The sequence below is a fragment of the Nilaparvata lugens genome, chromosome X, assembly GCF_014356525.2.
Source record: "Nilaparvata lugens isolate BPH chromosome X, ASM1435652v1, whole genome shotgun sequence".
NCBI classification, from domain to species: domain Eukaryota; kingdom Metazoa; phylum Arthropoda; class Insecta; order Hemiptera; family Delphacidae; genus Nilaparvata; species Nilaparvata lugens.
The window spans coordinates 54,317,173-54,330,091 of NC_052518.1; the positions used below are offsets into that span (position 1 = coordinate 54,317,173).

The 12,919-nt window shown below is 30.3% G+C and overlaps 1 long non-coding RNA gene across 1 annotated transcript; it reads right to left on the reverse strand.

Moving 5' to 3' along the window:
* Nucleotides 1-2,562: 2,562 nt before the first annotated feature.
* LOC111053740 lies at nucleotides 2,563-12,226 on the reverse strand. Its single transcript, XR_005573396.1, has 4 exons — nucleotides 12,068-12,226; nucleotides 8,947-9,080; nucleotides 8,048-8,171; nucleotides 2,563-2,972 (listed from the first exon to the last, which is right to left on the reverse strand). It is a non-coding gene; the product is annotated as an uncharacterized LOC111053740 (long non-coding RNA).
* Between the last annotated feature and the right edge of the window lie 693 nt (nucleotides 12,227-12,919).

The following is a 12,919-nucleotide window of genomic DNA, read 5'->3' on the forward strand; positions in this document are numbered from 1 at the left end:
ATTTTTCATGTAAAAATTGGCATTTGTTCTATAAAATTATGACCTAATAATATTTATTAAAAAGTATATCAATAGCTATGCAGGATATGAACTTTCATTTTATTTATTACACAAAATTGTTCTTCATCACCTCCTATAATAATAATACATTTTTATTGATTCACAAGATACAATATAAATTTGAATAAACAAATAGAAAAAGGAAAGATATACCGTATCCAAAATAGTAAAATACTAATACTTGAATAATAATTATACACAACAGAAAAACTATATTTTGCAAATGAGGTAGGCAACTCCCAAAGTATATAGTATAGGCTATAGTAGAGGCTTTAAAGCTTGAATAAAAGTTATCTCGTTGAATTCGACCTGATATTAATTATTATTGACTCTATCTATCTATTTGTTTCTCTTTATTAACGCGACAAGTACTAGTTTATCCGTTGAAAAATATATTGAGTATCAGTAATATAATATGTTACAGAGCATATTATGTAGGCTATAGCCTATATGTAAAATAATAAATTACATGACGTTATGTGTAATCAATGGATGTAAAACATCCATGAGTCATTACAGAACGCAACCCCGAATTTAGATAGCACTTACTTGACTATAGCTTGGTGAGCTATATTCCATTCTCATTTACAGAGATACAATCAAATCATAATGAATCATATTAAGACTTTTTTTACCTGCGTGACCATCTCTTAGTAATTTCTTTGGCAGACACCTGGAAGGATGAGATTAGAGTTTAGGATTGGAAAGAGTCAATACAGATACTTACAGATATATATATATATATATATATAAATCTTAATGGAATGAGTGAGAAACCCTCCAGACAAGCAATATGGAAAATAGCACATCTTTCATCAATTAATTATTGATATCTTATTACAAAAGAATTGTTATTAGAACAAGTTGAAGCTAAAAGAAATGTTCAAGGGGTGAATTAATAATGGAAACAACGTTTTTATAATATGAATTAATATTAATTATTAAGTATTAATTTATGAAAATAGTGACTGAATTTGTGACACCAAATTTCTCATTTAGGTACGATCTGCTGTAGAATACCAGCCTGCCACACAAAAATCCTGAGTTTTGCAAATGTTTTACAATGTCACAGATAGTGTTAATTGGGCTACTTTTAAAGATGCTGAATTCAAACTGAATGTAATAACAGAACTTTTCTTTAGAAATGGAAGAAAAAGGGTAAAACTGGAATAAAAATAATTATCAAGAATTCTTTACCAGTGTGGAAGTGGGGTATGCAGAAAAATTGAAATTGGAATGAAGATTCAATGAAAATTTAAATAGAAAAAAATGTGAAAATAATGGAGAATAGATAATTCATGTATGAGCGGAGGATACAGAGAAATTAGAAAGTATGCAGCCCCTCGTCCAACTGGAGCAAACTACACGTACATCACATATCACACCACACCAGGAGGTTACCGAGCGCCAATCGCGAGTCAAAAAAAGAGTCAGAAAAGAAAAAAATGAAATGAACACTGATAAATTGATTTTGTTAATGTATTTTTTTAAGAGAAATATGTACCGGTATTAAAACTCTTTATTTGGAAAAAATGTAATACCGGTCCCAATCAGCAAAATCAACTTGAATCAAAATCAAAACAAGCTCGTTTTGTCAAACGTGAGGGCTTGATTCAAGATTTCATTCGCATGCGTTTTGCTCGAAATGAGTTAAATTCAAGAGTCCGTTTATACATCATTCAAGCCAGTTTCGAGCTCGAAATGCAGGCTCTAATCAGGCTGGTGCTGCGAGCTAAAATCAAGGTCGCGTTGAGAGCTCGATTCAGGCCCGAGATGCACGGTCGAATCAGGATTGAGATGCAGTCTTGACTCAGGCTTGAAACGCATGCTGGATGCAATCCCCCCATTCAAGGCCACCTGGCACACCTTTCACGAAATGCAAGCTCGATTCTATTGTGATTCTAGATCAATCAGAGTCTGATTTAAGCTGGATGTTTAGAGTGAATCAATCCTGATTCAAGGCCAGTGCAATCCAATATCAATGCTTAATCATAATTCAAATTTAATCCAGAATTTGAAATAAATCTGTAATTTTTATTATTCATGATTCAATTATTCTTCCAAACTGATGCACCAATCTTACTATTGCCTTAATACTCTATTTCTATACTCAGTGGACATCCATACAATACATCATACATTCTCATAGAATGTATGGATGTCCACTGAGTATAGAAATAGAGTATTAAGGCAATAGTAAGATTGGAGCATTAGTTTGGAAGAATAATTGAATCATGAATAATAAGAATTACAGATTTATTTCAAATTCTGGATCAAATTTGAATTATGATTAAGCATTGATATTGTATTGCACTAGCCTTGAATCAGATTATTAATATATATTTTATATTTTTAATATTTTTCAAATTGAAATATTCCTTAAAATTCTCCTGTGAATGGCAAATTACTTATTCATTCTCTCCTGTCAGGGCAGTCTATAAACTGTCTCTGTAGCTGTATTGATTGAGTCGAGATCGACCTCTGCTAACCAATAACTGCTTGCAGACTGTCCTGAGAGGGAGCAGTGCATGAGTCACTCGCCATTCCATGAATTAATTAAATCAAATCTGCTCTAGTTCAAACAGCCCTCTATGCTTGCAACACCTCAAATGGAATACAGTTCATATACATCTGAGTAACACATCAATTATTACTTTGAATATCTATTAAAATATTAAATATTATATATTAATATCTATATTAGTTTATTTTCTTTGAAGCTTAACTTCAGAGTATATCTATATGAGCAAAAAATGTAAATAAGAAAACATTATTTTCAATAAAATGCAATGATTTTTATTAAATATTACAAAAATTTAACTTTCAATTTATAACCAATTATATATTTTTACTTTGAACTGCTATCGTCCTCAATTTGAGCTTCATGAGGCGTAGTTTCTCTGCTCTTGGTCCTGTAAAATATGAAATGTACAGTTTAGTGGGATAACTTAATAGGTTATTATGAGTAAAATATAAAATTTCTCGGTAATCATTTCTCAGAATGCTGATTATGTAGCTTAAAAACTTTTATAAGTTGGAGACTGATATACATACTGTAACTTTCAGGATAAGTTATTGGTCGAATACTCTACCTTTTGACATACATAAATGAATTTCAACCCCTCATAAGTGGTTGACTTAGACCTTCATAAGGACATCTCATTTACATTTATGACAGTTTGGCACACTGTCAAACAAGAGAATAAGGGGAGCATTTCGGGAGCATCTTTTGAAATGAAATGTAAAAAGTACCAAACAGATTACTAAATAGATAATCAGTTTTTCAATGTGTTCCATTATTCATCAAAAAAGTGTTGTTTTAAGTTTTATTTGTTTTATCAATCATTTCTATAAAAACTAAAACTTCAATCAGCCGCCATTTTTGATAAAAGTATCATAGAACATTTTTATTGATGTCGTCATTCTTGTTTTAAAAAGGCCTTTAAAATTATGTACCACACAATGGGTGTTTACATTTTAAATATTTGAGTTACAACCCCTCATTTCTTCAAAAACTAAAACTTCAATCAGCCACCATTTTGGATACAAGTATCATACATCATTATTATTGATGTCATCTTTCTTGTTTTAAAAAGACCTTTAAAATGATTAACCACACAATGGGTGTTCACATTTTAAATATCCCAGTTACAACCCCCAAGTAAACCCCTTATGTGGGGTTGGAACTCAGTTGTACATTAAGAGGTAGAGTATTCTATCAATAACTTATCCTGAAAGTTACAGTATTATATCTTCAACAGTCTCCAAATTATTGAAGGGTGCCCATACATATGACTCACTCTGTATATGTGCATTTGTATCGTTGAATTTCAAAGGTTTTTGAAAAACTGTGTTTGAAGGAGGTTCCGTCTTTGGGTAGCAGTGATTGGACATTGGTTGCAAAAAGGCAAACATGTAGAAGAAATTTGAAAAGAGTATTGGGAGCAAGCGGTGAAGTGTATGAAACGATGAGTTCTTCTTTGACTCAAGTAACTGATTTGCAATTTCTCCACATGTATTGGGACTAATAATTTATTATTCCATACTTTCTTTCATAAAAGAAAGCCTTTTTGACATGATTGTTTTATTCACAAATAAGTTTATTGAATGGACTATTTTCATTTCACAACATATTGGACAATTCAATTTTCTATCTGTAAGTCAAATATTTTCTTGGATTTTTATTTTTATACTTTGAAAACATGATCAATAATAATAATTTACTAATGATGAATGTTGTGTACGTATTTATGTATGTCATTGGCCTTTGATGATACTGCTATTTCCTTATAATTTAAAAAAAAAATGGGTTGGTTCAGGTGGTTTACACTCAAGAATAGTATAATAGTAGGTTGCCTTGATCACATAAGACGCGTGGAGAACGCAGCCTGCTATGGTGTCACGTCATGCTGCAACCTCTCGCCACGGCTTAACATGCATTCGAATGTAAAAATGCCAAACTTTGAGCCCTCATAGCAAATCAACCATCAACTTTACGTAGAAGTGATTGACATCAACATGTTCAGCATTTTATCCCCTTTGAAACAATATCAAACTAATTTTCAGTAAAAATCCTATAAATGTTACCGGCGAGTCTAAAACAAATCGTTTGAACACACAATTTGATCTGATAATACCATTTCAAATACGTTTTTGTACTTTCTATTAGTTTTTTCTGCATCGTTTTAGTTCTTTCTCTTAAACAGATTCTATTCTCATTTAGAAATTTTATCCTTATGAAGTCTGTGGAAAGAACTAACAGCTTCTTTAGGAATTTCAGGATATTAACGTTATTTTATCAACAACTCCTGAAACATAGCAATGCGAACCCATCAACGGTGGCCTAGCTTTATCACAAAAATAAACAGTCTAGATAAGCCCTAAGAATATATGAACATCATTTAAACATTATAAAGATTTTTATTTATCCTAATTTTGATAAAAATAGATAATCATGACTTTTAATGACTTTAATGATGTTATTTTATCAAAAAATAAAGCGCATTACACTACTGTACTGTAGTTGAATAATTTCATGAATAATTAATGTTATATTATTTGAAGTTATAATTTGTTGAACTATTTAAGTTATAATTAAGATCTATTCTTGCTTTACACAAGTGTTTTCGCATTCATAAGTATCCCATGGACACATTGAAATAAAAAATATCATACTACCGTGAATAATATATGGTATTTCCTTTGTAAATTTGTGTCCCATGAAAATAATCAATAAAATATACTAATGATCGTCAATAATAATAATAATACTGCACTGAGCAGAAACAAAAACACAATACAAGAGCAACGTGTTGGCACTATGCTTTCCAGTAGACAACTGAAATAATTATTAGTAACCAGACAGTTCAATGTTCTGAAAATAACTTGTAACCATGGTGAACAGTTCCATGATTTCGCTAAATTGGTTCTAGGTATATGTCAATTAATAAAGTCTTAAACAAATATCATTAATACAAATGCTTGCAACTAGCATTCCGGGCGATGATACAACTATCAATTTTCACAAACAATTGTCAAATAAGAAACAATCATTTTTAAATATTATTGGACGACCAGCATAAAATTAAATAAGTTTGCATCATTTTGTCATATTATTGTTTAAAATAAGTCCAAAACAAATAAGTTACCAGCCTTTTCACAAATATGAATAGGTTTTACCGATTGAATATTGTGATAAGATTCAAGGACTTTCTACACTTTTCGAAATGAATTAATTTTTTCAAAATACACATTGATGAGCTTGTTTCTTTCTGAATTGAATAGCATATTCATATTTTTTTATCAATACAGCGGTTTTTATGTGAGGAAGTGATATTTGATGCGGTGTTTTGTATGTAATTCTTATGGGAAGCCGGCGTTTGCCAGCCGAGAGGTCGGAGTTTGACGTAGGCTCATGCCATCTCATCCACGTATGTAAACGCGATTGAGGCAACCTGCTATACACTATCCTTGGTTTACACTCACCATTCTATATAAAGACCGAGTGGCACATATATGTGTCACGAGTGAAAAAAACCTGAAATTTGAGAAACTTGAGGAATTTAACGATCTTCCAGAGTAATTCAAATTACTGTTAAGGAAATATTCATTTCAACAGGTGATATGATTTGGAATGTGTGGAGTATCCTGTATTAATTGACTGGTATATATGAAGTAAACCTAATTTTTTATTGGGAGGAGTTGATTAGTCATGTGGCACATATATGTGCCACCCAGGAGCGAATGTGCTATTCCTTTATAGTCGAATATATGACATTTTTGGTTATGTAAATATGGATGATACTTATTTTTATTGTATGTTAATTTTTATATGTTAGCAAGGTTAGCATTTTAGGCCATATATACACTGCACTGTAGTAGATAGCCGTATTTGTTTTTCAAACCATACCTGTAGGTATGTAAATAAAAACAGAAATATTCAAGTACCCATTTTAAAATTGGCATATTTATTTTTAGAAATAAAAATATTGGAATAATATTTTTTTTATTTTTCTTTGATTTCTATTTTCAAGTATTATTCAAAAGTAGCCCTAAAGAAAAAAGACTCTAGGTATGTTTTTTTCCCAGTAATGCATTCACACTAACTCGCTCAAAGTTGCAACCATATTAGTCCAGTCAATATAGACATGAAAAAGAGGGCCTGCTAGCAATTTATATTTTATTTCTGATTTTTATACCTATATTTTTTTAAACATCAATGAAAATTAAACTTTAACTTCCAGCAGTAAAATTATAAAAACATTTTGGGACATGTTATTCATTATCAAAATTTGGGAATAAAATAGTTTTGGGCAAAGCCTGCTATTCTCTCCAAATTATATTTATATGATTTGTGATTGCATCCACAAAAGGATGAATAAATTCAGAACCAACCAATATTTTCATGATAAATAATTGTCTTGTTCTATATAGATACAGAGTGACCCAAAAACCTTATATTTTCGATTAAATGGATATTTTCAGAATTTTTTTTTTAAATAGTTCAACAATACTATGAAGAATCTATCCTCTAAATCTCAAGGATTTATCTTTTACCGAATTTTAAATGTTCTGTCCCAAAAATTTAAATTTAGGCTCTCATATCTCAAAAAGGAATGATCGGAAAAAATGTTTTCCTGAGAATACCTTTTCATTTTGATAGCTTGATGATATACAAACCGAAAAACTTTAAAAAATATCACCAGTATAAATTTTATTTTTAGCTTTTGCACAACCTTAAACCGACTCTAGCCGCGGTTCACACTTCTGCCAGTTCACTCATTCGTCAAACTTCTTGTAACATATCCAACATTAAAAAAGTACCTTAGAACAAGAATCAATAATCCTAAAATTTGAAATTTTGAGACAAGAGCATTTGAAAAATTGAATTATTGTTTCTTGTTCTAAGGAATTCCTTCCTTCTTCTAGAGTGCAAATCTCTAAAGAAACAAAAGATTTTGACTCATAACCTCAATATTTGGACTAATTTTCAATCAATAACTCTAATTTTGTAATTTACTGTTAAGGGCAAATGCCTGTTTGTGATAGGTTAATTTAAATAGATGACTAAATATTATTTGTTACTTGGGGCATAAGATACATTTAATCTTTACAAGCATTCACATTCACTTAATACTAACATATAAATCATTGATAGAACTATGTAACTTAGTTCTGCAGCTGCACTTCTGACCCAATTTTTCTTGTGACTCAAGTCTCCAAAATGGTTCTTTGGAAATTACTATACTAATTTGCAGCTAGTTCTACGAAAAATGTTTGCTTCATATGAAATTGAAAATCTAAGCCTATTCAATTATAAAGTTATCATTTTAAAATCTTAAAACTGCTTCAGTAATTCTTGAATATATATTGTAGGGAAGTTTGGTTGTAAAGGTTGTTTCTAAAGTTGTTTTTGATGTTGTAAAGTAAGTTGTTTAGGAATGGTGAAAGAATTGATTCTTGAAGGAAATAGTAGAGTGCAACTTACTAAAAATGGTTTCCATCAGATGTAGAAAGGAGTTTTAAATCCAATCCAACTGTAGTTTGGCAGCATATTCGTCTGTCATGGTGGATTTTAGTATATGTGTCTGCAGTTCTATTCCCACCTTTGCCTGAAATCAAATGAAACATTAAACATTAAATGTATGAATGCGATTTTCTAATTGAAAGGAATTTAATAAGTGATATTAAATAATATAACAATAAACCAATACAAGAGAGTATTCAAGGACCTTACATAGTATTGAACTAATTATCAAATTGTAGCCTATCAATGAGAATGATTGCTTCTATTTACAATTTATTTAAAGTAAAGTATTTCTCAAAAGGGTGATTTTATACTGGTCATATTGAAATAAATATGCTTTAATCTAATCAAAATATTAAAAAAAAAATTAGTTCAAATGTAACTCTAGTCTCTAATAAATATAACTAATAATTAGTGTGAGTAGGCCTATTATGGTGTTATGAATAGTTCTATTATTGTAACATTTTACAATAGCTTCTTTTATATCATAACCATCTATGATATTAAATCAATCTATTATAACTGAATCATATAATCACTAGCTTAAAAGGTATTGAATCATGAAAGTAAAACCACTAAATAGTTTTTTTACAAGTTTGAGGTTAACCAACAATTCTAACAGTTTAATCACCTGTTGGTGTTTGGAATTGATAAACATTATTCAACTTATACACAATAAAAATTACAATTACTTTTATATTAGGGTTATTAATATAGGGCCTGACATCAAATCTTAAAACTGCTCCAGTAATTCTTGAATATATTGTAAGTAGCCTAAGTTTGTTTGTAAAGGTTACAAGTAAGTTTGTTTATGTATGTTGAAAAAGTTGATTATTGAAGGAAATAAGAGTGCAACTTACTGAAAATGGGTTTAATCAGATGTAGAAAGGAGAAGAATTTTTTTTCAAATCTAATCCAACTAGTTAGCATCATATTCGTCTGTCATGGTGGATTTTAGTATAATATGTATCTGCAGTTCTATTCCCACTTTGGTCTGAAATCAAATGAAACATTACATGTAAGAAAGCAATTATCTAATTAAAAGAAATTTTAAAGTAATAATTCAGTATGGTTTTAATATATTGATAGTATTCAAACAATAAACCAATACAAGGAAGTATTCAAGGACAAAAAGGAATAAGGGATAAGGACCATACATAGTACTGAACTAATAATTAAATTGTAGCCTATCAATAAGAATGATTGCTGCTATTTACAGTTTATTTAGAGAATTTCTCAAAAGGTTGATTTGATACTAGTCATATTGAAATAAATAATGTTTTATCTTATCAAAATACTGTATTCGGCTAAAGTGCACGTCCAGTGCCAACATACCTCTCATCAAATTTTTGGTTGGGATCAATTTAGTATGTTATTTTGAGCACAAAATCACAAAAATTAAACGGCGCTCACTATTGTTTTTAAAATAAACTAAGTTCAAAGTAGCAGAACTTTACATGCATTTAACCTATAAGTAGCAACCATAAGTAGTTAAGGTTAGGAAAAGCTTTAGGTTAGGAAAAGCTTTATGTTAGGAAAGCTTAGGTTAGGAAAAGCTTTCGGTTAGGAAAACTCAGATTAGGAATATCATAATTTGATGATTTCAATAATCAAAATGGCTGCTACTCATAGGTTAAATGCATGTAAAATTGTGCTACTTTGAACTTAATTTATTTGAATTGAATTGAATTGAATTGAATTTATTGCCAAAAATTACAAATACATATTTTTACAATACAATATAAATAACATTGATTGTAACTTAAGTGCATCAATAACATCACTGTAATACTTGGCACTGCCAACATAAGATTCCTTGTGTGTTGGCAGTGAGTTGCAGTTTATTTATTCTGTATCAATTCAGGTCAGTATATGAATTAATATACAATTGATAATGCTAACGAAGAGATTACAAAAAAAAATTAATAATGCTAATGAAGCTATACCTATTATACAAAAAAAAACGCACAGGCTCACAGAAAAAAATACTTGAGAATACTATACATACTATATTATGATGAAAATTTTAATCTAATTATTCACTGTGACATCTAGAGGCCATCATGACAGTGTAACTTTCTCAAAGAAAAACAAATGAACTGATACAATAAAAAGAAGTTCCTGTAATGTGACTTGGGACAATTTACAAGCCTGGTTCAAGAATATACATGCCCATCGCTCACTGTTTTTAGGAACAATTATTTGTATACAACATTATACTCTATACCACTAGTTTAAAGAATACATTTTGGTCAATCCAATATTCTATATTTTTAATTGAATCGCGTGTGATTTTTTCATCTATAAAGTCATTTGGAATTTTGTTTATAATGTAGTTACAATAATATTGAAATTGATGCCTGCATATGGTTAGCTTGATGAGTTCTGTGTTAAATCTCTTGTTAGGACGCGTATTATGGGGTGAAATGTGTATAGCAAAATTAGTTTTATTTTTATTGATATGGAGTATAACGTTTTTCATATAATTCTGTCTTATTGTCGGAACCTTGAATTCAATAAATATTTCCCTACTAGGATAGAGTCGTGGCCTTCCTAATGCTGCTCTTATAATATGTTTTTGTAGGATAAATAACTTTTTTAAATGCGTGTCATATGCACCACCCCATACTTCAATAATGTATTGAAAAAGTGATTGAGCATATGCAAAGTAAATATTTCGTATTATGTCTATGTTTTTTATTTTATTTATTTTGTAAAAAATGTAAATTAGGTATTTCAGCTTTGAGCATAAATAATCAATGTGCTTGTTCCATTTAATATTTTGATCTAATAGTATACCAAGATATTTAATTGTTTGCACCCTTTCTAATGTTTTATTATGAACTTCTGTATTATCTGTAGTGTTTTCATTGCGATTATTTGCTGTTTCTATTGTGAGACTTAAATCAGTTGCTGGTTGTCCAGTTATATTGGGAGAAAAAGTGATGTACTTAGTTTTATCAGCATTTAAAGTCAATATATGGTCTTGTAGCCATTTTTTAACTGTAATTAGGTTTCTATTTGCTATATTGAAGGTTTCTTCCCAGCTTTTGCAACTGAAGATCAAAACAGTATCATCTGCAAAAGACAGAGTAGTGCAATCTTGTAGGTTTATTTTGAGTAGGTCATTCACATACAACAGAAACAGAATTGGTGATAACACCGAACCTTGAGGCAAGCCGAAACCTGATGAATATTTAATATCAGTTTGACCATGTAGATGTAGGTATTGTTTACGTTCAGTTAAGTATGAGGCAAATAAATCATTTGCTACGCCTCTAATTCCAGTCCTATCTAATTTGTTTAATAGTATATTGTGAGGTATAGTATTATTTAAAAAACAATAGTGAGTGCTGTTTAATTTTTGTGATTTTGTGCTCAAAATAACATACTAAATCGATCCCAACCAAAAATTTGATAATAGGTATGTTGGCACTGGACGTGCACTTACACCCTGTATTCAAAAAGCTAATTAGGTCAAATGTAACCATAGTCCCTAATATGCCTATAAATTTATAACTAATATTATTAGTGGGTAGGCCTATTCTGGTATTAGCTTTATTATTGTAACATTTTACAATAGCTTCTTATATCTTGAACATTCATAATATTAAATCAATCTATTATGATATTACTGAATCATATAATCACTAGTTTAAAAAAAACACACTTGATAGTTGTTTTACAAGTTTGAGGTTAACTAACAATGTTAACAGTTTGTTAAATCACCTATTGGGGTTTGAAAATGGAAAAAAATAACTTATACTTACTAAACATTGCAATTACTGTTGTATCAGGGTTATTAATAGGGCCAAACATAATTATTTACCATAGTGCTTTTAAAAAAAACATGTGCTTTACAAATTATTTGTCTGGGGAACGCTTTGCTATCACAAGCCTGAACAGCTTTGTTTAGTAGGTAACTTCTGTATGCTATTAAACTTATCAATAAATATCCTGGACATAAATTAATGATCTTACCTTAATTTAAGAACTTCAGCAATTAAAAATCAGCAGAATAATCAAACTATGACTTGATGACGTGATAAAACAAAGGAGAACAGACAACACTGGTTATCTTCAGGGATACTTTTGAGTCAGTGACTCGAGTGACCCAGAGCCGAACAAAATGGCGGCTGACCCGGGACAGACTAGTAATCCCATGGAACGACAACCAGACATCGACTGGTCGATGCTGTTTAACTGTCGTACTTTTGAATAATCGGATGGCGCGAATATTTGAATAAAACACACACACTGGTGTGACACTAAAAGTAAGTTGTTTTGCAAAAAAAACATGGCTCATGCTGTAATAAATGAGTTTATTCTAGGAGAATTGGATAAGGAACAGAATAACAATAATAATTATTATTATGATGCACCAAACATTGTAGGACCAGTTGCTGCGGTTGTTGTGGAGGAATTGGGAAATCCTTTAAGGGTTTTCAATGAATTATTCCAACAGGAATGTAATAATACGAGACCTCACAACTTGGGTTATTTTGAAATTATAATATCACTTTATAATATGAGTGAGTTTAAAAGTCATTTTAGAATGTCTTAGCAAACCATGCAGATAAAAGATTCCATACTATTATCATCAGAATCTTTCCACTGAAATTTTGTAAACATGGTTAATGTAGCATTATTCTATTCAGGTCACCTACTGAGAACATACCAAGTGGGTCGCGGTGTAGATTTTGGATTCTTGTTTAATAATCATTATATATTATAGGACTATATTTTTTGGCGTCATTAAAGAGACCACTGCACTAGTCTTCATTGAATGAAAATAATACCATTTTCCCTAAAAATATATTTTGGCTGATTTAA